Source organism: Phyllostomus discolor, chromosome 1, assembly GCF_004126475.2.
Source record: "Phyllostomus discolor isolate MPI-MPIP mPhyDis1 chromosome 1, mPhyDis1.pri.v3, whole genome shotgun sequence".
In the NCBI taxonomy this organism is placed as follows: domain Eukaryota; kingdom Metazoa; phylum Chordata; class Mammalia; order Chiroptera; family Phyllostomidae; genus Phyllostomus; species Phyllostomus discolor.
The window spans coordinates 7682509-7708191 of record NC_040903.2 but is presented as its reverse complement, the minus strand read 5'-3'; the positions used below and the strand labels follow the sequence as shown (position 1 = coordinate 7708191).

At 44.8% G+C, this 25683-nt stretch overlaps 1 long non-coding RNA gene across 1 annotated transcript in view; it reads left to right on the top strand.

Annotated features, from left to right (window-relative positions):
• The first annotated feature begins 20346 nt into the window (after positions 1-20346).
• Positions 20347-25683, top strand: part of LOC118499071 — a 24934-nt gene continuing 19597 nt past the window's right edge. Inside the window, exons 1-2 of the long non-coding RNA XR_004901577.1 lie at positions 20347-20847; positions 21690-21834. This is a non-coding gene — a long non-coding RNA (uncharacterized LOC118499071). The remainder of the gene's footprint in view (positions 20848-21689; positions 21835-25683) is intronic.

The following is a 25683-nucleotide window of genomic DNA, read 5'->3' as shown; positions in this document are numbered from 1 at the left end:
GCAAAAGTAGGCAGAGAGTTGATTTTCATGGGGTTGGGGTTTGCCTGCTTCCTGGGAGTTGAGCATGGGGTGCCGTGACAAAGCCACAGGGTCTGCTGAGGCTTAAATAACAGAAATGTGTTGTCCTACAGTCTTGGAGCCTAGACATCTGAGGTCAGGGAGTCAGCGAGGTTCATTTCCTCCAAGGCCTCTCTCCTCCGTCACCCATGGCTGCCTCCGTTCTGGGTCCTCACCTGTCCTTTTTCTCCATGTGTCCACACCTCTCTGCTCCAGTTTCCTCTTCTCAGAATGACACCAGTTATATTGGTTAGGGCACACCCTAGAGACCTCATTTGAACTTCACTGCCTCTTTAAAGGTTTTGTCTCCAAACCCCGTGACACTCTGAGGTCCTGGGAGTTAGCACTTCGACATGTAAATTTGAGGGTGGGGACCCAATGTAGCCCATAACGCCAGGTAAGAGCAACACAGTACAAGAAAGGCAAGGGCGTTGGACGTTTAAGCCGAGGTGGAGTTTTAATAATGGAACATGGCCCCGAAGTCCCACAGAAACCGGAGTGAGGACAAAAGAAAGGTGAAAGATGAGGAGGTCCTGAGGGGACCAAAGAATTGGTAAGAGCAGGGAATATCTCCCCTTGCAAACCACTCCGTCCAAGCCTGAACTGCTGATCTTTCTCCTTCAAACCTCGTCTTTTCCTGGTCTTTCAAGTTGCCATGGAAAGAACCCCCATTCCACCAGCTGCTCAAACTGTGAATTTCCACGTCTTCGAATCCTGCCTTCTCCCTCATCCCACACATCCACCCAGAAGTTGGTTCTTTCTGTCTGACACTAGTGATCTGTGATAGTTACTGCTAATGATAATGAATGACATGGAATATTCATTAAATATCTACTCTCCTCACCTCCACTGCCACCAGCTATTCCAGGAGAAAGTCAGCCTCTTTCGCACCTAGGCAGAGCTCACCTGGGCCTGAGCTTTCTTTTCCGTTAAAGGATATGCAAGGGCCCACGTCAGTCACTGTGTGACGAAGCTTGTCACCCACTTGTGAAAGAACTGAGCTGTCTGATAGGAATAGTTCTCTGGCTTGCAGAATGAAACACTGAAGACCTGCCACAACAACACCCCTTTAGAAAGATATGTAAATATAATAAATATAATAAATACACATGGAGTAAAAGTCAAATAGAACAAAGTGAGTATGTGGAACATGCTTCTTTCTCCTGCTCCGGACTCCCCTCTCACTTTGCTAATGAACAGGCAGCCTAAGTACAGGTACACACGAACGGAGAGATACACTTCCACTGTTTCATAAAGAGTATTGCAGACCTGGCTGGGCACCTGGCTTTCTTATAGAGTGCAATGTTTAGAAGACCTCGCCTATCAGCACCTATATCGCTTTACCTAATCCCTCTAAGTGACCCCTAGCGCTCCACCGTCCATACCATGGTTTATTTCACTAGCCCCATATCTATGGGCACCAAGGTTTTCTACTCGTTTGTTACCACATTAAATACTGGAATACACATTCTTGCGTCTGCATATTTCTTCACACGTCCAAGGAGGTACAGTCCTCAAAGTCTTCTTCCTGGCTCAAAGGGGACAAACTTTTAAAATTTTGCAAGATAACAGTCAACCAAAGATGTTGCACCAAGAGACACTCCCACCCACCCAGTTATACTTTTGGTTTTGTTTTGTCTTCATTTGTGATTACGAATCAGCAGTGACTTGGGAGCACTTCAGCTTGTATGCTCCCCTTGTGTTCAGTGGAACAAAGACTTGAGAAAATAAGATCTCAGAGGACCCTGCAGTCCGTTGCCTTGCCGGCGTCACTTGGTGGGGGAGCCCTCCTCTCGCTGTGCTCCGTCTTTCTGCAAGTTCAACGACCGAGCCTCAGAGTCCTGGTGTGACTTAGCAAAGAAGATTGCAAATGCACAAGTAACCACATCCCTGCACGCCCTCCGGTTGTGGCATGATTCAGGGAAAGTTCCATTTTTAAACTGGCTTTCTCGTCTGTCAAATTAGTTCAGGACAATGCTTCCTTGGCAGGTTCGAGCGGGGAGTAAGTGGGGTAACGCGCACACCAAGGACAGGCTAGGCGCTCGACACGTGGCGATGTTGTTATTGTGAATGAACTGATTCGTGCATGGCTACAATACACCGAGGCTCAGAAAAATGGCATATTCTGGTGTACATTCAACACATATTAAGACCCAGCCTGTGCCAGGCACCGTGGCAGCTTGCTGGGGCCACAGAAGGACACTGTCCCTGAGGAAGCCAGTTAGAACATGGGCTTTCCAGTCAGGTGGCTCTGAGTGGGCTCTGCCGCCTGGACAAGGAACAGACCTTCTTGGAAGAACAAGTTTCTTTTCTGCTGAGCAGGCTTAAAATTTGCTGCGGGCGTCACTGAATTTGAGGATTGACCCAGGTAATGTATACCGGGAGCTTAGCTGAGTGTCTGACTGCTAACAAGTATCCAACAAACAAGCACCAATATTGGGATGGCTATGTACAGGCAAGAGAGAGCCAGAATGTCAGAGGGGATTTCAGAAGGTCCTGCAGAAGACCGTGACACTGATCAGGGGTTGACAGACAAGCGAGGATTGCAAAAACTGGGAAAAGGCATTTAAACACAATAGCAGGAAGAACTGCAGGCTGGATGTTGGGACATCTGGGGCACAGAGATGTGACTTCCTCCTAGTCACACATCCAGTTAGTGGAAGTGCTTGCTCTTGAATGACCTTTCCTTGGTCAATGTCATTAGTTAGTTCCAAATCGTTCAAGTAATGCAATCACATTTTAATCACGGGAAACAGAGAAAAGAAGAAAAATGTCCCCCACATCCCATTCCAAAACCCAAGCTCAACTACCATTAATATTTTGGTATCTATTTTCACAATTTTTTTTTCTAATCTTTGACAGCTTTATAAGTGGTTACAGTATATATTATCTGATGCTATACACATATCTCATACATATGTGTAAATATATAAATTATGTTCTTTCCTCTTCACTGTGCATACCGGACCCCCGCCGGGCCATGTCTCCTCCCCCAGAACACCAAACCCAGGCCCAAATCCCAACTCTCCCCCCTTGGTAGCTCTTTGAGCCCGAGCGTCTTATCCTGCAGTCTCCCTGTGTGTCAGGCTTCCTGTTAGCACCTGTGAGCGTAAGTGTAAAACAAAGAGCCTCCAACTTCCCTGGTAAAGCCCTGGAAATGGGGGCTCCTCCTGTCCTCACGCCTCCCACTCGTAGGTGAGCTCCGTGAGAATAAGGCCGCTGCCCGTCTTTGTCCACGGAGCCCCTAGCACCGGACCAGTGCCTGGTTAGCGCCCAGGCAGTGGTCACAGACTGAACAACCCCCTCTCCCACATTCCAACCCAGCAACTACAGATGGACCATCCCCCAGGGTCAGAGAAACCAATATGTCCAGGCTGTTTGTCACACTCAGCAGCTAAAACCCAACCATCAGCAAGGACCTGTTGTCCATCTGCCGAGCAGTGAACCACAGTTTTGAAGGGAGAAGAGGACAGAGGCACAATTCTGGAATGCTTCTCTTCCCTCCTTCCGCAGTGGTTGCTAGCGTCACGGAATGTCAAATACTTTGTGTACAACACCCTACGAAAAGGTCATCATGTAAACACGTTCTGATTCCCATAGTGCAGGTGAGGAATCAGAGGCTTCCACTGGCCATGGTTGGTTAATCAAGAGGATTTTGAACCCAGACAACCTTAGGTCAAACCTGTCCAGCTAACCCTACCTCTCTGCCATTAGGCAACAGAGAGTTAGCGGGCACCCACCATGTGCTGGCCCAGAGCTGACAGACTCAAACTCTTCTTGCAGACAATTTATGGTCCAAAGCAGAGGCTTCTGGGAACATGTTCTTGGGCATGAGTCCATGGTAGCCTTGAGGCTCTGAGCATCACTGGGAAGCTGGGGGTGGACTTGCTTTCCTAGGAACGTGTTGGCCTCCACAACACGTTTTGTACCTCCTCTCGGCAGAGCGCCATCAGCAGACAGTGAATAGGTGTCGATAGAAAAAAACCACAGGAAAGTGTACTCATTGAATCAAGCCTATCACAGCCTACAATCTGTTTGCTTTTGTTTCTTTTTTCCTAGCTAGCAGTCTTATGGAAAGGAAAGCTGCATGATTTCTCCTCCCACATCCTGCAACTCAGCAGGACTGAATCTTGTATTTGCTCTTTATTCCGTATTTTCATTGACACAAGGATTAAGAGGACCAGCAGAATGTCAAGTGTTTTAATTCACTTGGGTGGCCTGCTCTTCCTTGTAGTGAAACCGGAAGAGACACCGGCATTCAGGCTGCCTGTCACTGCCAAACCCAATAAGTGATGACAGCGTTTGAATCTCTATGGGCACTTTATTCAGATGGCCAGTGATCTGAGAAGGTGGCAGGTTCATACCCTAACAGACTATCTTGTCTTTTCTTTCCAGGCCAGCATTGTTTTTTGTTGTTGTTGTTGTTGTTGTTTTAAGATTTCATTTATTTATTTTTAGAGAGGGAAGGGAGGGAGAAAGAGAGAGAGAGAAACAACAATGTGTGGTTGCTGGGTGTCATGGCCTGCAACCCTGGCATGTGCCCTGACTGGGAATCGAACCTGCAGACACTTTGGTTCGCAGCCCGAGCTCAATCCACTGAGCTATGCCAGCCAGGTCAGGCCACCATTTTTATACAAGGGAATAAACAAAGTGTGGTGAGGGCTTTGAGATTCGGGGAGGATTAGGTGAAAGAAGCTACAACATTCCTGTCCTGGGCAGTTAGCTGCTCCCAGGGGAAGGTGGTCGTCTGTCTCTACCTGGAACACAAAGGCCCAGATACCTCCAGTTGTCCCCAGGCTGTCATCTTTAGCAGCGCCCCAGGAGGTCAGCTGTTTTCCCAGGAACCAGGACAGGCCTTACCTGTAGTTTCTGAAACAAAAGCTTTAACATATACATTACTTGCTAGGCTTATAACTTTTTACCTCAAACTAAAATTTTCCAACTTTTTTTCTTTTTTTAATTTTAATTGTTGTTCAAATACAGTTTTCTGCCTTTTGCTCCCATCCCAGCCCACCCCCACCAGCCCTCCCCACCTGCCTCCCATTTCCACCCCACACTCCCTGTTATTGTCCATGTGTCCTTTATACTTGTTCCTGCAAACCCTTCACCTTTTTCCCCTGAAATTCCCTCCCCTCTCCCCTCTGGCCACTGTCAGCCTATTCTCTATTTCAGTGTCTTTGGTTATATTTTGCTTGTTTATTTGTTTTAGTGATTAGGTTCCTGTTACAGGTGAGATCATATGGTATTTGTCTTTCACCACCTGGCTTATTTCACTTAGTACAATGCTCTCCAGTTCCATCCACGCTGTTGCAAAGGGTGGGAGCTCCTTTTTTTCTTTCTCCTGTATAGAATTCCATTGTGTAAACTATGTACCATAGTTTTTTGATCCATTCATTTACTGATGGGCACCTAGGTTGCTTTCAGCGCTTGGCTATTGTAAATTGTGCTGCTATGAACATTGGGGTGCATAGGTTCTTTTGGATTGGTGTTTCAGGGTTCTTAGGATATAATCCCAGCAGTGGAATTGCTGGGTCAAAAGGCAGTTCCATTTTTAGTTTTCTGAGGAAGTTCCATACTGTTTCCCACAGTGGCTGCACCAGTCTGCACTCCCACCAACAGTGCACTAGGGTTCCCTTTTCTCCACAACCTCTCCAACACTTGTTTGTTGCTTTCTTTCTGACGTGAGGTGGAATCTCATTGTGGTTTTAATTTGCATCTCTCTGATAGATAGTGATGCTGAGCATCTTTTCATGTGTCTCTGGACCCTCTGTATGTCCAAATTTTCCAACTCTTGAGTCCCCTATGGGTAGTGCACACTGGCTTGTTTATCGGGTCTGGGAGAAACCGAGTGCATTCTCATGCTCTGCACTTCCCAACCATGTTCTCGGTGCGGGCTAACTTTGGCCTAACACATTTGTGACTTCTCAGTTCTGCCCCCCTTCAGCTCTTTTCTCTAGTTAGTTGCTCTTCCTCAATTTTTAGGTGACATCTTAGAAACTCTAAGCCTGGGACCTCTTTTACAAGCCTTCATGTCTGGGTTACAAGCTCCTATCATGGGCTTCCATATGCACCCTCTACTTCCTGATTTTTGAGGGGGGCAGTTTCTTTATTCCCTTGTGCCCTACACTAGATTGTAAGTGGACATTAAAAACAGCTTATTGATGAATATCATACTTTTATGCCAATCTTTTTCTTTCACTCATTTATTCATCCATTCATGCATTAAATATTTACCGAGCACCTACTCTGTTCTATGAACTGTTTTAGGTACTGGATACACAGCAGTTAAAAAAATTCAGTACTTATAGAGCTTATGTTCTGATGAGGGGTAGACATGTTTATAACAGGCAAGGTAAATAAGTGAACCGTAGCGTGTAAGAGGTGATGCTGAAACCTAAGAAACAAAACAAGCAGGAAATGAGATAAAGGCTGGGGAGAGGGTGGTGCCTTTGGAATGAGGTCAAGAAAGGTCTCACTGAGAGGGCAGCATTTGAATAAGAATGTGAGGAATGTGAGGAGCATGAGGTAGCCACAGGACACTTGGGGAGACAGGGTTTCAGGAGAGGGAAGAAAAGAGCAAGTCTTGAACCTCTGATGTGTTGAAAAAAGAGCAGAGGCCAAACCACAGGTGCCTGGTGCAGAAGAAGCGAGGAGGAAGGAAATCGGAGGAGAGGCTAGAGATGTAACAGCGTGTGCTGGGGGCAGGGGGACCGATGGGCACTCTCACTGCAGAAGAGCAACATTTTATGGCTTTATTTTATCAGGCTCACACTGGCTGCTTGTTGAGAACAAGCTCAGGTGGGTTGAGGACAGCAGCAAGGAGACTGTTTAGGAGGCTACAGAGCAGTCCTGCAGACAAGAGGACGGTGGCTTGAACCAGGGTAACGTCAGTACATGTTGCTGTATTCTGGATATGTTTTGAGGCAGAACTGACAGAATTTGTTTATGGGGTAAACAGACAAAGAGAAAGGTCCAAGACCAATCCAAGGGTTTTGGCTTGAGCAACTGGAAAGATGGAGAAGTCATTACCTGAGCTGATAAAGACTATAAAGGGAGAATTTATCTGAAGCACAGTCACTCTGAGATGCTCGTTCCATATTCAAGGGAAAACATCAAGGAGACAAACATGGTGACAGGCATTACAAATATGGACTCCTTCAATCTCCATAACAAACCCATGACTTCCAGCAAGATGGAGGCATAGGTGGATGCACCGTACCTCCACGCACAACCAAGATTAGAACAACAACAATTTAGAGCTAGAATAACACCAGAACTGATAGAGAATTTATCTGAATGGAAGTCGGACAGCCAAGAAGTTGAAGTAGACCTATTCATCCAGGCCGGTAGGAGGGGCAGGAGGGGCATGGTCCCAGCGCGCAGAGATTGGGGAGAACTGAGCGCATGAGGCACTGGGCGCGCATAAGCCATCCGCAACGCAGCGGTGGACCCTGAGTACACAAGCAGCGGCTGGCGGACCCAGTGAGGCAGCAATTGTGGACCAGGACAGAGCGCGCAGCCCAGGATCCCAGAGAAGGGACCAAGATCCCAGGAGAGTGGGGCTGCCGCTATTGTTCTCCCCCCGCCCCCGCCCCCACATACAACGTCACAATCTAGCGACTGGGGTGCCCAGCCCTGGTGAACACCTAACGCTCCGCCCCTCACCGTAGCAGGAGCAACCAGACTGAAAAAAAAGGAGAGAGAGAGAGAGAGATATATGTCTCCAACAGAAGAACAGATCAGTCCCCCAGGACTCATCCTTTTGAGTGACCAAGAAATAGCCAGTCTATCAGATGCACAGTTCAAAACACTGGTGATCAGGAAGCTCATGGAATTGGTTGATTTGGGGCACAAATTAGTGAAAAAATGCAGGTTACCATAAAAGAGATGAAGGAAGATGCACGGAGAGCCAATAGTGAAGGGAAGGAAACTGGGACTCAAAACAATAGAGTGGACCAGAAGGAAGCAAGAAACAACCAATCAGGAAAGCATGAAGAAATAAGAATTCAAAAAAATGAGGAGAAGCTTAGGAACCTCCAGGACATCTTTAAACGTTCCAACGTCTGAATTATAGGGGTACCAGAAGGGGAAGAGGGAAAGCAACAGATTGAGCACATATTTGAATAGATAATAAAGGAGAACTTCCCCATTCTGGCAAAGGAAATAGACTTCCAAGAAATCCAGGAAGCTCAGAGAGCCCCAAAGAAGTTGGACCCAAGAAGAAACACACCAAGGCACATCATAATTACATTAGCCAAGGTAAAAATGAAGGAGAGAATCCTAGAAGCAGCAAGAGATAAGGGGACAGTAACCTACAAAGGAGTTCCCATCAGACTGTCAGCGGATTTCTCAAAAGAGACCTTACAGGCAAGAAGGGGCTGGAAAGAAATATTCCAAGTCATGAAAGACAAGGACCTACATCCCAGATTGCTCTATCCAGCAAAGCTCTCATTTAGAATGGAAGGGCAGATAAAGTGCTTCTCAGATAAGGTCAAGTTAAAGGAGCTCATCATCACCAAGCCCTTATTTTATGAAATGTTAAAGGCACTTATCTAAGAAAAGAAGATAAAGAAAAAACACGTATAGTAAAAGGACAGCAAACTCACAATTATTAACAACCACACCTGAAGCAAAACCAAAAGAAACTAAGCAAACAAGTAAAACAGGAACAGAACCACAGAAATGGAGATCACATGGAGGGTTAGCAACAGGGGAGTGGGAGGAGGAGAGAGGGGGAAAGGTACAGAGAATAAGTAGAATAGAATGTAGGTTGAAAATAGATAGGGGGGTAAGAATAGTATGGGAAATGTAGAAGCTAAAGAACTTGTAAGTATGACACATGGACATGACTAAAGGGGGGGATATGGGTGGGAGAAGGTGTACAGGGTGGAGGGGAGTGAAGGGGGGAAAATGGGACAACTGTAATAGCATAATCAATAAAATACATTAAAAAAAAACAAACCCATGAGGTAGGAAGTATTCTTGGCCCCATTTTACACGGGGAGCTTGAGAGACAGAGAGAATGAGTGGCTTCCCTAGTGTCACCTAGCTCGTAGGTGGTGAAACTGGGGAACCGAGATTCAAACTCAAGCAATGGGCTCAAGAATACATGCTCCTGTAAACTACGCTGCCGCTTGACTGAGCAAATGCATACACACGTACTCCACTGAATTCGAGCCCCTTAAAATCTTTGCCATGAGCTCTGAGCCAGTCGCTGTGGCCTGGGGCTGGCTGGCTCTGATTAGATTAGGTCTCAGTTTTCAGCTGTCTGAGCTGGGGTGAGGGGGCGGGGCAGGGGTGTGTACAGCCTCACAGGGGCTTAGAGTGGTGCAGGAGAAATTTTCTGAAGAAAAATCAGGATATTATCACCCAAAGAAGGGTACATAGATGCTGAATTTCAAAAATGACAGAAAAGCACACTTTCAGATGTCAAATTTGGCCCATCCGTAACAACTTGGTCAACATTTATATATTAGTTATTTTATATATACATTTCAAACCATCCAAAACACCCTAAAATTCATTCTAAGACTTGCTCAGCAGCTTTTCCTTTTTAATTATGTTTTATTTTTAAACATAATTAAACATTTTTAATGTTTAATTATTTCTAAACATTTTATGTTTAATTATGATGCTATCACAGTTGCCCTGATTTCCCCCCTTTGCCCCTCTCCACCCAGCATCCCCCATTCCCTCAGGCAATCCCCCACCATTGTTCATGTCCATGAGTCATGCATATAAGTTCTTTGGCTACTCCATTCCCTAGACTGTACTTTACATCCCCATGGTTTTCTGTAACTGCCTATTTGTACTTAATCCCCTCACCTCTTCACTGATACCCCCACACCTCTTGCCATCTGGCAACCATCAAAACACTCTCTGTATCCATGATCAACAACTTTTCATATGGGGTGATGACTTGACTCCCTGGGACATTTGTGCTTTCCATTTTTATATTCCAACACAAAGAGGCTAAAGGTCAAATATCTCAGCTGGGGGGAGGAACACATACTTGAATATCTAAGAGGCAACCTTTCAATGTGTTCCCAACCCAGCATTCTTCTGAGCAGACTAACAACAAAACAAACAAAAAACTCAAGAGAAAGCTCCCAGGAGAATTCACTGAAAGTAAGGACACTGAATATCATTCACCGATTTTATTCTGCTTTTTTAAAAAATAAACAAGTTTTTAGAGCAGGGTTAGGCTTACAGCAAAACTGAGCAAATGTAGAGAGCTTCCGTGGCCCCTGCCCCTGCACATGCACCGCCTCCATCACAACCGACATCCCCAACCACCGAGTACGCTTGGTATAATCAATGAGCCTGCACTGACACATCACAGTCCACAGAAGTCCACAGGTCTCCACAGGGCTCACCCGTGGCGCTGTGCATTGTACGGGCTTTGACAAATGTGTAATGGCAGGTCTCCACCATTGCAGTATCCTACAGAACGGTTTCACTGCCCTCAGTACCCTCTGTGCTCCACCCATTCATCCCTCCTCTCCCCCTAACTTCTGGCAACCACTGATCTATTTACCACCTGCCTGGCTTTTGCTTTTCCGGAACGACATGGAGTCAGCATCATACAGTATGAAGCCTTTTCAGATTGGCTTTTTTCACTTGGTGATGTGCGCTTGTTTCCTCTTTTCATGGTATGTCAGGTCACTTGAGCGCTGAATGATAGTCCACTGTCTGAATGCACCACAGTTCTTTTAGCCATTCACTTGCTGATGGACATTGCGATTATTTTGTTTTGTTTCTGAGACGAAAGTTACTTCAACCTGATAAATTTTAGAATTCTGCTTGTTTTGCTAATTAATTAGTAGTTAAACTAAAGTTCAAACTTATATTTCAGAAAGATACCCCTTTTTGCAAAGTAAGAACTCTACAAATAATTTTTCAAGTTATAGAGATTTTGTTCTCATGTGTAATTTCAAAATGACTCGTAACTTCATCACTCAGAAATAAATGTCATAAATAGTAATAATTTGGTATAATATATGCACTTATTTTCCCAGGATTTTTATCCTAGCATTTAAAGTTTATATTACATGATATTTTACCTACTTTTAAGTGTTTTTCATATATAGCTTCCTAATAATGCATATCTTTCACATTGTCATCATACCATAGCTTATTTCATCATTATTCTGATTGCAAATACTTCTAATCTTTTGCTGTGCTTTGATTACATCCTAAAAAAAATCCACTGGGCACAGCTCTTAGGATTTTTTTCAATAAATTTCTGGAATTTGAAAGAAAATATTATTGATGTTATAAGAAAAAGGACAAAAGTCAAAAGAAATTGAAATTAACACATATCTAAAGCTATAATCATTAAAACTCATACAGGATAAAAGCAGCTCAGCTCTCCTAGCCACATTAATTATTGGGAACACTACCAAGAATCAAGAAATAAGTTCTTTTCTTTTCTTTTTCAAAATGCATTTATTACATGTTTTTTTTCTGACCAAAAGCGTAATACATGCCTTTTACAAAATAATTTGAAAATATGCACGATATACAAATTTGTCCTTAGAGTTATCCTTCCAATCACATATATACATACATATAATATATAGTTGCATACACACACAGTTTAGATTTAAGCTCTTAAAACCACCCACATAAGAGAAAACAGTTTATTAGCACCAAAGCAATGTCACAAAAGCTCACTCATTCATTCATGCGCACATTCCAAAACTGGGCACTGAACCTGTGCTGCGCGCCCAGCTGTGGGCCACACGCAGGAGTATAAAGGACCTTCAGGATACGGCGTCTGCCCTGCGCAGGCCTACAGTCTGCTCTGGAGAAGGAATCCTTCCTCACTACGGATAACTGGTTGCAGCGAGTGCCGAGATACAAGCTTCCGGGCAGAGGTGTGGCAGCCCGAGGGAGGGAATGGTGAATGAACTAAAGATGGAACTTCACTCAGGTCCTCATTTATAATTTTCTCATATTTTAGATACAGCCTGAAAGCTCGGTTTTTTAGCTACCAAGCTATGAGAAGCCTAGAAGATAAGGGCAAAGAAATTTTTTTTCAGTACTTCAGTACATAGTTTTTTGTGCTAAACACGTGTTATCGTAGACAGTGTATTCTCATTTGAATTTCACGCTGAGTTCACTGGTTTTTCTTTTAGAGCAAAAGGGTGGCACAGGGCGCCACTAAAAGACCTCTTTCTCAGAAGTACGCAAGGCAGAGTAACATTTCAAAGTCCCCTTTTTAATAAGCATCCATTACCAAGAAAGGAAAGAAAGAACTGTTTGTCACACTGAGTGTCCCCCCCAAATATTTTATGCATGTTTACATATGTAAGAAAAAATCATGTTTTCGCCAGACAGGCAGATTCATTTACTCGACTTGTTGAGTTAACCCTCACGTTGGTTCACCACGTGCCGCGCAGCGTCAGCAGCGAGCACGCCAGGTGAAAGAAACCCTTGCCCGGCAGCTGTTCAGAATGTTCGACTCGCTGGAGGGCTAGACCTTCCAACGCGACGCGTCTCCCCGAGAGAGCGGTGAGTGTACGTACATCCGCACAAAAACGGGCGTGAGTGTTCATTGCAGCACTGTCATAGCCACCAAAACACGGAGGCAAGCCAGAAGTTCATCAGTACAGAGTGTGGTCTACCCACAGGGTGGGCTATCACTCGGCCACAGAGACGGACGGGGCTGAGCGGTTGCCTAGGGCTGCACGTGGGGAACGGGGATTCTTTTCGGAGGGATAAAAATGTTTTGAACTAGATTCCGTGGTGGTCGCAAAACTGTGAGTGTTCTAAAAACCATGGAATTGTGTACTTCAAAAGGATGAATGTTATGGTATGTGAATTGTATAGATGTGTGTGGTATATGTATAAACATATGGTATGTGAATTTACGGCCTGTGAATTATATAGGCTGAAACAACGAGGAATTTTTTAAGACCCCTGCCCTTATGTAGTTTACATTCTCTACCTCAGTTCCCTCCCATTTCTCCTGGATCTGATGTGAAGGCTGCCCATTTTGTATTTGAGGCCGCCAGGGAAAGCCTAGGGGGAAAAATGAGAAAAGAAAGAGATGCATTGAAGAGTTATTATTTTATGGTGCTAATCACTTAAATTGTGGCTTTTGGACTGTTGGACACTGTAACTCCCCCTGGGCCCAGAAGCAGGAGAAATTCTTTCCCTAGGCTGAACTGTTCATATGCTGCCTCTCATCATTTAGGAGAAAGAGCAACACACGGAGAAGAAGAGGAGAGGGAGAGAAAGAGAAAGAGAAAAAGGAGGTGGGAAAAAGGAAGTGAAGGAAAAGCAAAGGAAGGAGGGAGGGGACGAAATAAAGAGGAAGTGTTAACTGAGCATTACTATACGCCCAATATACTGGCCCCTCAAGTCAAGGGGCTTTCTCAACCCTGCCTTCGGAGCCCTACAGCCATCGGTCACTGGCACAGCCCTTGCCCTGGTGGCAGAGTTCAGGGCTCTCAGATGGCCTTGCCTTTGTCACCCCAAACATTTGCACCGCTGGGATCAGAAGCTGAAATCTTTGCAATAACTTGTTTCTTTGGAAGTGGGGCAGGACCTATGTCTGCAGTGTTAACCAGATGGCTAGATTCTTTTCAGATTGCTTCTCAGATCAAGGCACCCATAAACACCGAGAGACCTTCGACATGAGTGGGAGCCAACATTCTGCATTGACCGAAGGTTCTATCTGGACTCAGCATTTATTTCCCTCTTTGGAGCTTTTTATTTGGAAATATATATGGTTGTTCAATTCATGGCTAGGCAATAGAGACCCAGCAAAGAATCAGTGCATCAATACACCAGTCTTGTAAACGTACTGACTCTTTGACCCACTGGCTGCATTGCTAGGAATTCTTCCTATACATCCCTGCCCACCTGAAGATGATGGCTATGTTGGATTACTCACTGTAACAATGTTCATAAGAGAAAGTGATTGCAAACCAACCAAGTGATGTTTCCAACAGGGGGTGGGTAACATAATCTCTCCCAGGGAATATTATGAAGTTGTAAACAGAAAAGTGGGGAATCTCTCTAGGACATGTGAGTAAGCAAGAAAAGCCAAGATATGCTATATTGTGTATTGAGTGTTCCCTCTCGTGTAAGAAAAAGTAGGGAGTAGTAATATTCATTCATAAATGCTCGTATCACCACAAAGAAAAGGGTGGAAGGTAGGGGACAGGAAGGCTGATGGGGCAGGAGTGCAACTTTTCACATGGTTTTTTTATTTTTGACCCATGTGTCTGGCCTTTCAGAAATGACATAAATATAATGTAAACCAAAAATAAATACTTATATTACAAAAAGGGACCACTGGGGACAACACAGGCTTTGCATCGTATCGGGCACACTTATCAAATGACCCTTCAGCTGAGAAATAACAAAATTAAATGTGTATTCAGCTGCATCCTTTGTGATTTCTCTAGTGACTTTGTTACAGGGTGCAGCCAAGAGGGAGGATCCCAAATAGGCATTTGAAATGGGGTCCAGAACTCAAGGTGTCCAGGAGATTTTAAGGTGTCTTCACCCCTTCCCCCACAGGTGTGAGTTGGGGGAAGGGGCACACAGAGCAAGAGCATGCAGGGCAGCTTTGCAGCTAATCCATGGCATGGTCATTTAGCATACCTATAGCCTTTGGCTGGTCACTTAGATATGCTAAATAGCTATGGCCACGCTCAAGGCCAGGGGGATGGAAAGGGACCTCCCCTCCAAGATGGGACCTGGGGGGCACGTCCCCTGAGTTACAGCGCCTGCGTGGGAGCTGGGAGAAGATTGGCTCCATGACGTGGGGTGACACCTGCCCAGACCCACGATGGCGACCAGAAAAGCTGGAGAAGATAGCAGATTGAGGGCGAGTGTGCCCAAGTGTAGGAGGAGTTGGAAATGGGACTGAAGAAGAAGATTGGCGCGGCGATTTAAACCGAGATGCGGCAGCCATTGGAGGGAGAACCATGCACAGCCCTGAGAGGGAGAACCACGCGTCTTTAGCAGAGTGGGGATTCCCGTGGCCCTGGGAGAGAGGACCATGTGCCTTTGCCAGAGTGGGACCCCCGCAGCTTTAGAAGGGGGAACCACCGCCTGGTTTTAGCAGAGATCCTGGCGACTTCAGCTGAGGGTGCCAGGAACCCAGGGAGGTCACCCAGTCGAGATGGAGTACTTACTGGGAATAACCAGAGGACTGCCTGAACCATGGACTTCTGTTTCCTTTCCTGAGACATGGTACTCTGGCCTGGGCAAAGGGGGAAGGAAGAAAGGACTGTGTCTGTTTGTGGGTGTTTTTAGGGACTTTAGGATTTTTGATAATGACATTAGGTCACTACTTGAAGTTTGTATAGCATTAAATAAGCATTTCCTTTCCTTTTCACGAATCTCTGGCATTGAGAGACGTCTTTCCTCTGGCGGCGGACATAACGGACCTGGGGCCTTCTTTCAGTAATAGTACATCGTCCCAGGCCCCCCGGCCCCTTGTTTTGTTCTGTAACAACTTCAGAACCACAGAGAGTAATTGGTCTTCTTCTCCACACTGGCCTTTCTGCAGCCACCCCAGGGCTCCTGAGAAGGGAGCCAGAGAGAGGAAGTGCAAATGTTTATCATCCGACCCTTAGAGAGGAGCACCAGTGGACAGGTGCATGACCACGAGAAGGTATTTGGAAATTCAGATATATTGCCAAGCTAAACACACGTGTTTCCCCTGGATCTCTTTAGGCCAGAGATCATGGTGGGGTCACAGTACAACCTCCCTTTCAGTGGCTTTTGAAATCACTTACATCTTTATTTCTGTACGGCATCACAAAAGAGGAAGTGTTTCATCTCCGGCCCCAAAGGCTGCCCACCACGCTGTGGCTTCCATCGGGATTCTTCTTTCTTGCTCAACCCCCCTGGTGATGTCACTGAAGAGGCCGCAAACAACACGTGTCCCAAATGACCCTCCAGGCCTTGCATTCTCCTCCGCTGGGCTTCCTGCCCCAGCAGGCTCTCCCAGAGGGAGGGAGAACTCCAGCTGGTTACTTATTTCCTGTCTTAACCATTGGGGTTGTAACGAAATGCCACAAACTAAGCAGATTACAAATAACAGACATTTCTTTCTCCTAGTTCCGGAGGCTGAGAAGTCCCAGCCCCAAACACCAGCACCGTGGTGTTTTGTTTCTTTTTTGGACCCCTGTTCCCAGTTTGTAGCCAGCACTGGCTTCCCGTGGGCTCACACGATAGAGGGGTGAGGGAGCTCTGTGGGTGGGGCCGCTTTTAGACAGGCACTAATCCCATCCAATACGCTCCACCCTCATGACCTAATCCCCTCCCGGAGACCCCACGTCCTAATACCCCCATCTGTGGGGGGTTAGGATTTCAACATACCACCCGAGGTGGGGGTTGTGCACAAACATTCAGACCGTGGCATCTCCCTAGCCGGCCTCCTCCTTGATGGGATGGCCTCGTGCCTGCTTGATTCATCGACAGAAGGGCACTGCCCCTCTCAGGGTGGCCTATCCATGAGACTCCTCCTGTCCAGATTCCTGTAGCCATTTCATTTGTTTTCTCCTTCAGGCCTTGGCGCATGCATGCACATTATCGCTTTGTTTAACCCTCCTCAAATGATCCTCCTTTGAGTGTGTCAACTGGCCCTGACCACAGGCAGCTTGAGTGTGTTCTGTGAAAATCAGTAAAGGTAAATCTCATTGAAAATGGAGCCAGGAGCCCCGAAGGGGAGCTCTCTCACGCCACTTCTCTTCACAGCGTACTTTACATAGGCTGGCCAGAAGGTGCCTTCACATACCCAGCAGGAGGAAGATTTTTTTCCTTGCCCAGCAACAACCCAGCCACTGAGAAACAGCGACATCTCAGCCAATGAGAAGTTTCACAACTCTGAACCCTACTCCCTTCTAATTAATAGACTTTCATTAAAAACGGCCCCTCTGAAAATAATATTGAATGTCAACTGTAATGGGGAAAAAAAGGGGCCCTCCCAACAATGTAATATTTAATAAAATAATATTTTGATATAATCATTTTATATAACTTTTATGTGATACAATATATAATACATTGTTGGGAACCACCCTTCCCGGTTTCAGAAACTGTAACCCCCCTCCCCCCCATGGTTAAGGCTGAGTAAACAGACCTTGGGACCATAAGCCATTAAGGAGACAAAGCTTATCTCCCTGGCAGGGGCACCACCTCTGCCCACTTTGCTTCACCCTGCCTGTCCCCGAGTGGATGACTGGTTAGCCAGTGACAGGTAAGATTCCTCAAGGGAGGGACAACCCAAGACAGGTACGATCATGAAAGGGCCCTCAGGGAAGGACTTGGGGGGCTATAGAAAAAGGGGGGATGGGCCCTCACCCCTCAGCTTTGACATAGCCTGAGTCCTCATTCTGTCTGTCAGAAGTCTCCTAATCTCTTGGCTGCCTTACGTCCCCTGCCTGACTCAAGCCTGAAACAATGACAGAGGGCGGTGCCGCCCTGTGCTGGAAAGGGCGGGTTCCCTGGGGCACTCAGGCCTAAGAAAGAATTCATAAAGTCCTGTGAAACCTGCTTTGCTAAAACCCTCAACTTAAATGATAAGCGTCCAAGCATGGAATGAGTTTGTTCCCCAAAGTTGTATGGTTCTTCAGCTATCTGACCCTCACTCAGAATAAGTCCTCAGAATTCTTTGAATGTTACCTATTGTTTGATCATTTCTGCCTGACAATGATTGATGGGCTTTACCTGTATTCCTATGCAAATTCAACCCAATAAAAGCCCATTGGGGAAAAGGCTCCTGGCCCTTCTCCTTTGAGAAATCAGTCACCTTTCCTCCCCAAGCAGATCACATCTTGGTAGGCTTATCCTCATCCATGGCCAATTGACGGGGGGGGGGGGGGGGGGGGGGGATGGACCCTGCAGGTGGAGCCCCCCACAATACATAATTTTATATAACACAATAAATAATACTTTATTAATGTGATATCTAGATTGACCATAAGATTTCTCTTCTCACTTTTCTGCACATTCATTTGATAGGTCATCAAAATTCATACTTGTGGCAACTTCATTTTCAGTCAATACAGATGCAGTTTGCCAACCACTCTTGGCAAATTCAAGATTCCAAATAATTTTTGATAATTTGTTTTGAGAAGGATTTTGTTCTGATATAACTGTTCCTAGGACTGTGAAATACATTTTGTAGACTTCGACAACTATGAAATAAGTATGATAAATTATTTCTTAATATAAATTATGGTACATCTAGAGCTAATGACTTGAAGAACAATTTTTATAAACAGATTCATAGCTCACACCTGTCAGGATGGCTATCATCAATAAATCAACAAACAACCAGTGCTGGTGAGGATGTAGAGAAAGGGGAGCCCTTTCACACTGGTGGTGGGAATGCAGACTGGTGCAGCCACTGTGGAAAGCAGTATGGAGATAGCTCACAAAATTAAAAATGGATCTACCTTTTGACCCAGCAATCCCACTTCTGGGACTATATCCATGTTTTTTTAACCATGTTTGGGACAAAGAAACCCAAAACACTAATTTGAAAGAACATAAGCATCCCTATGTTCGTTGCAGCATTATTTATATTTACTAAGATATCAAAGCAGCCCAAGCGTCCATCAGTAGATGAGTGGATAAAACAACTATGGGATATTTACACAATGGAATACTACTCGGCCACAAAAAATAAAATATTTTACCCTTTGAGACAGTATGGATGGACCTGGAGAACATTCTGCTAAGTGAAATAAGCCCATCAGAAAAAGACAAATACATATGATTTCTCTCATATTTGGAATCTAATGAACCAACTGAACTAACAAGGAAAATGGGGACAGACTCATAAAGAACAGGATGACAGCTAGTGGGATGGGGATGTCAGTGGGTGGAGGGATTGAGGAAAAAGGACTCATGGACATGGACAGCAGTGTGGTGATTGCTTGGGGGAGGGAAGTGGGAGGAGATGGAAGAGGGGATGAGGGGGATAAATGGTAATGGAAAAAAGACAAAAGATTAAGTTAAAAATAAATTAAAAGATTTAACTCTTTATACAAGTCAAGTCTGAATTAGGTTAAAAATGGGAAGTTACTCAATGGCATTTTGATGGGGCCTCTGATATTTTCTGTAGCTTGTAGAAGTCATGCAACAAACCAGAAGTGACTTCATAACTTTTGTATAGTCAAAAATATTTCTTTAAACATTTTGGCTCTAGCTGGTGTAGCTCAGTAGATTGAGCATGGGCTGTGAACCAAAGGGTTGCCAGTTTGATTCCCAGTCAGGGCACATGCCTGGATTTCGGGCCAGGTCTCCAATAGGGGGTGTGTGAGAGGCAACCACACATAGATGTTTCTCTCCCTCTCTTTCTCCATCCTTTCCCTTCTGTAGATAAATAAATAAATAAATAAATAAATAAATAAATTAAATCTTTTAAAAATTATTTCACTGTGCCTTCAATTACAAAGAAAAATTAATATTAAAACTATCTCCCTTGTTAATAATTGGTTCCCAAACTTCATATGAAAATCTCATTTATCTCTGTTCATTGTGTCAATCTTTAAATTCCGTTTTAGCCTGGGTGTATTTGCTTTGCAATGTTGCAGCAGTTTTCAAAACCAGAAATTCTAAACTTGTTGAAAAATTTCAATAACTCCCTGACAGGCTTTCTTTGTTGCAATTTCTCTGTGTGTGGCTGTTTCATAATGATCTCCTGACAAAATTGACTGCCTGAGTGCTGGCAATTTCTGGCACAGACCTCAGGCCAGAGTTAATACTTGTGCAGATGCCACAGTCACAGGCTTGGAGACAAAAGGGCATGTGATGTCCCATCGCTGCTGTCGTCATCCCATCTCTGCTGCTGCTGTCGGTGGCCACGATGGTAGACCAGATGTCCTCATGGGATCTGCCCTCCACCTGTGACCAATGGGTGGTCACAGATGTCCACCATCCCCGTGCCGGGTGCAAGGACTCTGAAGTATGTTCCGCACTCTCTGCAGGATTAAGTTCCAGTTGTCTTCACCCCAGATTGGCTTCCGGCCCTCCAGCTCTCACTTCCGACTTCTTCACCGGTGTTCCTGGGGTCACCTCCTAAATCAAGTACCAGGACTATTCTATATCTTGGGGAATAGTCAGACCAACTTCTAAGTTGTCAAGCTAATCGGCATGATTCTGTAATGGGGTGCATCCAGGGCCCCTCAAAGGGGTGATTTGCAACAGGGTTCAGAACTTGGGGTGTCCAGGAATATAGTTTGGCTAGGGGATAGGAGACATGGAGCGGGGCCATTGAGAGTTATTTTTGCACATCCATAACAGCAGGCCAGCTTCATACCTGATATGCAAAAACAGTTATTTTGCATATCAATGATGGCAGACTAGTCCTCCAGCTTGAATAGAGCCAGAAGATATGCATCACTTTGACCTGTGATGTAACTGGGAGGCTTATCACACCTGTTCAAGAGTTTGGAAATGGTTAGCTCCAAGCCAAGGGTCCACGCCTGCCCACACTAACTAGGGCGGCCAAGAAAGGCAGAGAATACAGGAGTGCTGGCAGGTGTAGCTGGTTGTGGGAGGAGTCGGAAATGGGGTTAAGGAAGAGGTCCCAGGCTGGGATTTAAAGTAAAAGGCGGGCTGCCATGAGGGACGGCGGCTATTGGAGAATGCGTGGGGAAGAAAAGGGGTGAAAGGACTCTCGCTGGTGGGCCAGGAAGAGGTGCCACGTGGTTTTGGATTGAGAACTGGAGAGCCGGGTGACACCGCTGATGGTGCTGGGGACTGCGGGAGACCTGCCCAGGTGAGCACGGATGACTGGGAGGAACGGGAGAAGTACGCTGTGGACTTCCGTTCTTTTTCTTCTGGAGGAGAGTACTTCTGGTTGGCACGTTCTGAGACTGGCGTGATTGGGCAAAGGGGTGAAGGCAGCACTGTGTGCGTGTGTTTGTGGGTGTTTAAAGGAAATTCGGGGTTTTAACCGCGGCATTCCACCATTACTCTAAACCTGTATAACTTTTGAATGAATAATCCCTTTCCTTTTTAACCAAGCTCTGGCATTGAGGGCCCCAATTCCTAACACCTGGTGACAGACAAGGTACCCACAGTGACAGAAAGACCCCAGGGGAGGAGGCTTGTTTCCGTAACAGTATCTGGGCTCTCTCCCCCATGGGTTCCTCTTGGTAACAATTCCTTGACTCTCAACTTCTCAAGGAAAAACAGCTCAACGAAAACCTGGGGGGAAAAAAAGACCTCCTGCTCCTTCTCTCTAAGAAACAGTTACTCATGAGCTCTTCACAGCTGTGCCCACAGAGCCGTGGATGCTGGAAGAAAAGGTAGTGTTATTTGCACAGATTGTGCATCCGAGACGCACGTGGCACCCTCGTGCACCAAGCAGACCCCCCATTATTCTCCCAGTGTGGCCGCGGGCTTCTGGGGACTTTTGAGTCATAGGTCAGCAAACATTTTCTGTCGAGGGCCAGATAATGAATACTTTCCTTTCCAGCTTTGCTGGCCTTCCAGTCTCTGTCACAACTATTCGACTCTGCCATTGTAGCTTGAGAGCAGCCACGGATACGTGAATGGGCATGGCTGAGTTTCCATAAAGCTTTATTTGGAGACACTGAAATTTGAATTCTCTGTCTATCTGTCCTGACTCTCCTCTTTCCATCTCCTAGTGCCCCATCAACTCCTTCCAAGAAGGAAGAGCTCCTAATATGATTGCTGAAAGCAAGGAATCCTTGGGCCACCTTTACTTCTGGGCAAGGTCACCACACTCAGATGTGACGTCCTCTGGGCCCCATCCCCCTCACCTTGGACAAGGTAGGCCTCAGGTGTGAAGCCTGGCAACCTGATTGTTAAGTAATGATGGCTGCTTTCCAATCTGTGCTGGTGTTGAGCTATAGTAGCCTTGGTTGGCAACTTCCTTGGAGGAGGCGGCAGCCGCAGGGCCAAATTCAGTCTTGCGTCCTTAGATGTAATACCTCAAAGAGTCACTACATCTCCTATGACTACTAAGCAAGATAATTGATGACTAGTGGCTGAGCAAGATAACTGGTGACTGTGTACATTTGTTAAATAAAGAAAGTGCAAACGTTGAAGTCATACTCAGTAGCTGAGAACATAAACTTTAAATTTTGCACATCCTAGTCTACCTGTCTAGAAATAGTTCCAACACACCCCCTCATGTTTGGAATAGATAGTCATTATTTTTTTTGGTCTCCACGTGTTTGTTCCCTGAGGCTGGACTGCTAGCCGCCCCACTCGGTAATCCCAGAGCAGCCTGTGTCTCCACCACACACACACAGACAGAGAACAATTACGGTTTAAGTGTCAGTCAGTGAGGGGCCGAGGGGAGTCTCTTTCTCCCTCTCTGCCTGCCCCTTCCCTACATTCTATTAACCACAGCCAACTGGAAACAAAAACTTCATTCTAATTATAATTCTGTACGGGTCTCTGTGCCACACAGAATTTGGACAAGTTTAATGGGTTCTTCTGAGAGCTTTTAACCATGTGCTTGCTATTCCCAGAGTAAAATCTTACAAGCACCACCTTAGAGTTATGTTGCATCGCTGTAACAAAATCATGCAGGTGCAGCTGGTACCAGCCAAATTAACCCCTTTGACTTCTGCACAGGATGGACACACACACACACACACACTTATACTGGCTTGTCAACGTGCATTTTTCTCCAATAAGACACCTCAGTGAAGTTTGGGTAACTTCATCAGCTATCCTTAATGGCTACATAACAATTGGACTTTCAAAGGACCAAAATAGCACAATAATGAAAAAAATATGCTTTAGGTAACCTACTGCAATTCACACTTTTGGGTGGGGGGAAGCAACTACTTCCTAAAATGCTAAGTAAAGTGACTTAATACTTAGACATTTCTTACTTTTGGGACATATCTGAAATAGACTCTACCAAAACAATACAAAAACAGAAGGCCGTAAGTAATGAATAACTGTACTGATATTAGCATAATTCAGATTCTGCAACCTGTTTCATTCGATATCATTTTATTACATTTATTGGGGTGACATTTGTTAATAGGGTCATGGAGGTTTCAGCTGTACATTTCTATGATACATGATCTGTATACTGCATCGCGTGCCCATCACCCACTATCACATCATCTCTCATATCTGGCTCTCTTTACCCTTTACTACCCCTCCCCACACTTTTGTCCAGTAAGCCCCATACTGTTACCTGTGTCTATGAGCTTCAGTTTTATGTCCCACATATGAGTGAAATCCTATGGTTCTTAGCTTTTTCTAACTTACTTATTTCACTTAGCATGATATTCTTGGGGTCCATCCATGTCGTCACAACTGGCAGTATTTCATTTTTCCTTATGGCTGAGTGGCATTCTATAATATATGTGTATCATATCTTCATATACATATGATATTTTTATTGATTTCATATATATGATATTTTTGTTTATTTTAGAGAAAGAGGGAAGGTAAGGGTGATGGGAGAGAGAGAGAGACATTGAGGTGAGAGAGAAACATCAATCCATTGCCTCTCATATGCACCCTGACCAGAAATCAAACCTGTAACATTTTGGTATACAAGACAATGCTCCAAAAGACTGAGCCCCCTAGCCTGGACTATACCATATCTTCTTTATCTAACCCTCTATCAAAGCACACCTTGGTTGTCTCCATGTCCTGGCCACTGTGCATAATGCTGTAATAAATGTAGGGGTGTGTATATCTTTGCCAATAAATGTTTTTAAGTTTTTCAGGTAGGTATCTGAAAGAGGGATTGCTGGGTCATACAGTAAATCTATTCTTATTTTTTTTAAGATTTTATTTATTTGTTTTTAGAGAGGGAAGGGAGGAAGAGAGAGAGAGAGAGAGAGAGAGAGAGAGAGAGAAACATCAATGTTCAGTTGCTGGGGGTCATGGCCTGCAACCCAGGCATGTACCCTGAGTGGGAATCGAACCTGTGCCTCTTTGCTTTGCAGCCCATGCTCAATCCACTGAGCTATACCAGCCAGGGTATTCTTAATTTTTTTGAGGAACTGCCACACTGATTTCCTTAGGGGCTGTACCAGTGTACATTCCCACCATCAGTAAATGAGGGTCCCTTTTCTCCACAGCCTCTCCGACACTTGTTATTGCCTGCCCTGTTGATAACAGGCGTTCCAGCGTGTGTGAGGTGGTATCTCTTTGTGGTTTTGATTTACATTTCCTTAATAACTCATGAGGTTGAACATCTTTTCATACATCTGATGGCTATTTGTATGTCTTCTCAGGAGAGGCATCTGTTCAGGTCCTTTGCCCACTTCCTAGTTGAACTGTGTTTGGTGTTGAGTTATACGAACCCTTTACATACTTTGGATATTAACCCCTTGTCAGGGCTGTTGTTTGCAAATATCATCTCCCTTCTGTTGGTTGCCTTTTTGTTTTGATAGAAGTTTCTTTTGTTGCGCAGGAGCTTTTTAGTTTGTTATAGTCCCACTTACTTTTTTTTTTTTTGGCCTTTACTTCCCTTGCCTCGGGGATCAAATTCATAAATTGTTCTCTACAACTAAGGTCTGTAAGTTTAGTACCTATGTTTTCTTCTATGTAATTTATTGTTTCAGATCTTATATTTAGGTCTTTGATCCATTTTGAATTAATTTTTGTACATGAGGACAAAGAGCAATCTAGTTTTATTCTTTTGCATGGGGCTTTTCAAATCTTCCAGCGCCATTAATCGAAAAAGCTTTCTTTTCTCCATTGTGTGTTTTTGGCTCCATTGCTAAAAATTATTTGCCCACATACATGTGGTTTTTATTTCAGGGCTTTCGGTTCCATTCCATTATCTGCGTGTCTGCTTGTGCGCCAACACTATGGGGTTTTTTGGTTTGTTTGTTTTGTTTTTATTGTAGCTCTGTGGTATAGTTTGCAGACAGGTAGTGTGATACTTCCAGCTTTATTCTTTTTTCTCAGGGTTGTTTTGGTTATTTGGGGCCTTTATGGTTCCATATAAATCTGATTTTTTTTGTTCTATTTCTCCAGAAAATGACATTGTGATTTTGATGGCAACCACATTAAATCTATATATCGCTTTGGGCAATGTAACCATTTTAAATACGTTGATTCTTCCAACCTGTGAATAGAGGATATCTTTCCATTTCATTGTGGCTTTTTCAATCTCTTTTAATCATGCTTTGTAGCAGAGGGGTCCAAACTTTTGGCGTCTCTGGGCAACACTGGAAGAAGAATTGTCGTCTTGGGCCACACATTAAATACATTGTGACACATGATCATGGAAAAAAAAACCTCATAAAGTTTTAAGTAAATTCACAGTTTTGTGTCAGGCCACAGTCACAGCCACCTGAGCCACACGTGGCCCGCAGCCCGCAGGTTGGACATGCCTGTGTGGTTTTCAGTATAGAGACTCCTCACATCCTTTGGTAATGTGGTCCTAGGTATTTCATTCATCTGGTGCAATTGCAAAAGAAATTTTTTTCATTCTTTTTCTGAAGTTTCATTGTTAGTGCATAGAAATGCTGTGGGTTTTTGTACATTGGTCTCGTATCCTGCAACTTGACTGTATTTGTTTATTGTTTCTAATAGTTTTTTGGTGCGATCTTTAGGGTTGTCTATATACAGAATCATGTCATCTGTAAAAAGTGACACTTTTACTTCTTTCTTCCCAATATGGATGCCTTT